This window comes from Lolium rigidum, chromosome 7 (assembly GCF_022539505.1).
Source record: "Lolium rigidum isolate FL_2022 chromosome 7, APGP_CSIRO_Lrig_0.1, whole genome shotgun sequence".
NCBI lineage: Eukaryota > Viridiplantae > Streptophyta > Magnoliopsida > Poales > Poaceae > Lolium > Lolium rigidum.
In genome coordinates, this window is record NC_061514.1 from 174016133 (window position 1) to 174021443 (window position 5311).

Below are 5311 nucleotides of genomic sequence, written 5' to 3' on the forward strand. Positions count from 1 at the left end.
GAGTCTCCGTTCCGGCACGCCGCCGGGACGGGGAAGTGCCCCGGAAGGCATCTCCATCGACACCACCGCCATCTTCATCAACGCTGCTATCTCCCATGAGGAGGGAGAAGTTCTCCATCGAGGCTAAGGGCTGTACCGGTAGCTATGTGGTTAATCTCTCTCCTATGTACTTCAATACAATGATCTCATGAGCTGCCTTACATGATTGAGATTCATATGAGTTTTGTATCACTATTCATCTATGTGTTACTCTAGTGATGTTATTAAAGTATTCTATTCCTCCTCCATGGTGTAACGGTGACGAGTGTGTGCATCATGTAGTACTTGGCGTAGGTTATGATTGTAATCTCTTGTAGATTATGAAGTTAATTATTGCTATGATAGTATTGATGCGATCTATTCCTCCTTCATAGTGTGATGGTGACAGTGTGCATGCTATGTTAGTACTTGGTGTAATTGCAATGATCTATCATGCACTCTAAGGTTATTTAAATATGAACATCGAATGTTGTGGAGCTTGTTAACTCAGGCATCGAGGTGCTCTTGTAGCCCTACACAATTAGTGGTGTTCATCATCCAACAAGAGAGTGTAGAGTGGTTTTATTGTGTGATCAATGTTGAGAATGTCCACTAATGAAAGTATGATCCCTAGGCCTTGTTTCCAAACACTGAAACTCCGTTTATTTACTGTTCTGTTGCATGTTTATTCGCTGCCATATTTTATTCAGATTGCTATTACCACTCATATACATCCATACTACTTGTATTTCACTATCTCTTCGCCGAACTAGTGCACCTATACATCCGACAAGTGTATTAGGTGTGTTGGGGACACAAGAGACTTCTTGTATCGTGATTGCAGGGGTTGCTTGAGAGGGATATCTTTGACCTCTTCCTCCCCGAGTTCGATAAACCTTGGGTGATCCACTTAAGGGAAACTTGCTGCTGTTCTACAAACCTCTGCTCTTGGAGGCCCAACACTGTCTACAAGAATAGAAGCACCCGTAGACATCAAGCACTTTTCTGGCGCCGTTGCCGGGGAGGAAAGGTAAAGGGCACTCATACTCCGGTCCCAGGTAACTAAGTACTTTTCTATTGCCGTTGTGTGAGTGTTCGAAGATATTTCCTTTAGATCCTGCAATTGCATCCTTTTGTTTCTTGTTAAACACTAGTAAGGCATAATGGAAAACATCTGTAAGCTTTTTAAACTATTTCCTGAGTCAAGACATGAATGGTTTAATGCGAAAATTAAAAAACCTATGGAACCTTATTTGCATGCTAGTAGTAATATTAGTATGAACGCTTTGAACACCATTGTTGATAATGATATAGAAAATTCTAAGGTTGGGGAGGTCGGTTTTGATGAAAATGATCTCTTTAGCCCTCCGGGTATTGAGGAGAAAGTTTATGTTGATTATGATATGCCTCCCATGTATGATGATTATAATGATAGTGGTCTTTTGGTGCCACCTACTATGGAGGATAAAGCTTATTATGATTATACTATGCCTCCTATATTTGATGATGAGAATAACAATGATAGCTACTTTGTTGAATTTGCTCCCACTACAATTAATAAGAATGACTATGCTTATGTTGGGAGTAGTAATTATTTTATGCATGTGAATAAGAATGCTTTATGTGATACTTACATTGTTGAATTTGTTCATGATGCCACTGAAAGTTATTATGAGAGAGGAAAATATGGTTGTAGAAGTTTTCATGTTACTAAAACACCTCTCTATATGCTGAAATTTTTGAAGTTACACTTGTTTTATCTTTCTATGCTTGTTGCATCATGCTTCATGAATTTGTTTATTTACAAGATTCCTTTTCATAGGAAGTGGGTTAGGCTTAAATGTGTTTTGAATTTGCTTCTTGATGCTCTCTTTTACTTCACTCTTATTTCTTGAGAGTGCATCATTAAAACTGTTGAGCCCATCTTAATGGCTATAAAGAAAGCACTTCTTGGGAGATAACCCATGTTTTATTTTGCTACAGTACTTTTATTTTATATTTTAGTCTTGGAAGTTGTTACTACTGTAGCAACCTCTCCTTATCTTTATTTTATTGCATTGTTGTGCCAAGTAAAGTCTTTGATAGTAAGGTTGATACTAGATTTGGATTGCTGCGCCGAAACAGATTTCTTACTGTCACGAATTTGAGTATGATTCTCTTTAGGTAACTCAGAAAATCTGCCAATTTACGTGCGTGATCCTCAGATATGTACGCAACTTTCATTCAATTTGAGAATTTTCATCTGAGCAAGTCCAGTGCCTCTAAAAAAATTCGTCTTTACGGACTGTTCTGTTTTGACAGATTCTGCCTTTTATTTCGCATTGCCTCTTTTGCTATGTTGAATGGATTTCTTTGTTCCATTAACTTCCAGTAGCTTTGTGCAATGTCCGGAAGTGTTAAGAATGATTGTGTCACCTCTGAACATGTGAATTTTTGATTATGCACTAACCCTCTAATGAGTTTGTTTTGAGTTTGGTGTGGAGGAAGTTTTCAAGGGTCAAGAGAGGAGGATGATACAATATGATCAAGAAGAGTGAAAAGTCTAAGCTTGGGGATGCCCCCGTGGTTCATCCCTGCATATTTTAAGAAGACCCAAGCATCTAAGCTTGGGGATGCCCAAGGCATCCCCTTCTTCATCAACAACTTATCAGGTTCCTTCTCTTGAAACTATATTTTTATTCGGTCACATCTTATGTACTTTACTTGGAGCGTCTGTATGCTTTTATTTTCGTTTTGTTATTTTCATTCTCTGAATAAATACATGCTTGTGTGGGAGAGAGACACGCTCCGTTGTTGCATATGAACACATGTGTTCTTAGTTCTATCTTTAATGTTCATGGCGGAGTTGAAAACCATTTCGTTAATTGCTATTTGGTTGGAAACAGAAAATGCTTCATGTGGTAAATGGTATAATGTCTTGAATAATATGATACTTGGCAATTGTTGTGCTCATGTAGATCATGTTTAAGCTCTTGCATCATGTACCTTGTACCCATTAATGAATAACTACATAGAGCTTGTTAAAATTTGGTTTGCATGATTGGTTTCTCTAGAGTCTAGATATTTTCTGGTTGAGGTGTTTGAACAACAAGGAGACAATATAAAGTCTTATAATACTTACAATATGTTCATATGTGAGCTTTGCTGCACCTTTTATACTTGAGTTTGCTTCAAACAACCTTGCTAGCCTAGCCTTGTATTGAGAGGAATCCTTCTCGTGCATCCAAATCCTTGAGCCAAAAACTATGCCATTTGTGTCCACCATACCTACCTACTACATGGTATTTCTCTGCCATTCCAAAGTACATTACTTGAGTGCTACCTTTAAATTCTATTCATTCCCTTTACAATATATAGCTCATGGGAAAATAGCCTTAAAAACTATTGTGGTGAAGAATATGTAGCTATGTATCTTATTTCTTATAAGTTGCTTGTTGAGCGGTAACCATGTTTCTGGGGACGCCATCAACTTTTACACCTTTGTTGAATATCATGTGAGTTGCTATGCATGTTCGTCTTGTCTGAAGTAAGGGCAATTTTCATGATCAAATGGTTTGAGTATGCATATTGTTAGAGAAGAACATTGGGCCGCTAACTAAAGCCATGATCCATGGTGGAAGTTTCAGTTTGGACAACTAATCCTCAATCTCTTATGAGAATATTAACTCGTTGTTGAATGCTTATGCATTAAAGAGGAGTCCATTATCTGTTGTCTATGTTGTCCCGGTATGGATGTCTAAGTTGAGAATAATCAAAAGCGAGAAATCCAATGCGAGCTTTCTCCTTAGACCTTTGTACAGGTGGCATAGAGGTACCCCTTTGTGACACTTGGTTGAAACATATGCTATGCAATGATAATCCATGTTAATCCAAGCTAATTAGGACAAGGTGCGAGCAGTATTGGTATACTATGCATGAGGCTTGCAACTTATAAGATGTCTAATACATAACACATATGCTTTATTACTACCGTTGACAAAATTGTTTCTTGTTTTCAAAATAAAAAGCTCTAGCACAAATATAGTAATCCATGCTTCCCTCTGCGAAGGGCCATTCTTTTACTTTATGTTGAGTCAGTTTACCTATTCTTTCTATCTTAGAAGCAAACACTTGTATCAACCTGTGTGCATTGATTCTTACATGTTTACCTATTGCACTTGTTATATTACTTTGTGTTGACAATTATCCATGAGATATATATGTTGAAGTTGAAAGCAACCGCTGAAACTTATATCTTCCTTTGTGTTGCTTCAATGTCCTTACTAAGAATTTATTGCTTATGAGTAACTCTTATGCAAGTCTTATTGATGCTTGTCTTGAAAGTATTATTCATGAAAAGTCTTTGCTATATGATTCATCTGTTTACTCATTGTCTTTACCATTGCTTTGAATCGCTGCATTCATCTCATATGCTTTACAATAGTATTGATCAAGATTATGATAGCATGTCACTTCAGAAATTATCCTTGTTATCGTTTACCTACTCGAGGGCGAGCATGAACTAAGCTTGGGGATGCTTGATATGTCCCAAACGTATCTATTTTCTTATGTTCCATGCTACTTTTATGATGATACTCACATGTTTTATACACATTATATGTTATATTTATGCGTTTTCCGGAACTAACCTATTGACGAGATGCCGAAGGGCCAGTTCCTGTTTTCTGCTGTTTTTAGTTTCAGAAATCCTAGTAAGGAAATATTCTCGGAATCGGACGAAATCAACGCCCAGCATCTTAGAATTCCATGAAGCTTCCAGAACACCCGAGAGCCACCAGAGGAGAGCCCTGGGGGGCCCACACATGTGGGTGGCGCGGCCAGGGGGCAGGGCGCGCCGCCCTACTGTGTGGTGGCCCCGTCAGCCTTCCGACTCCGCCTCTTCGCCTATTTAAAGGTCCCTGAACTAAATCTCGATACAGAAAAGCCATGGTACGAGAAACCTTCCAGAGCCGCCGCCATCGCGAAGCCAAGATCTGGGGGACAAGAGTCTCTGTTCCGGCACGCCGCCGGGACGGGGAATTGCCCCCGGAAGGCATCTCCATCGACACCACCGCCATCTTCATCAACGCTGCTGTCTCCCATGAGGAGGGAGTAGTTCTCCATCGAGGCTAAGGGCTGTACCGGTAGCTATGTGGTTAATCTCTCTCCTATGTACTTCAATACAATGATCTCATGAGCTGCCTTACATGATTGAGATTCATATGAGTTTTGTATCACTATTCATCTATGTGTTACTCTAGTGATGTTATTAAAGTATTCTATTCCTCCTCCATGGTGTAACGGTGACAGTGTG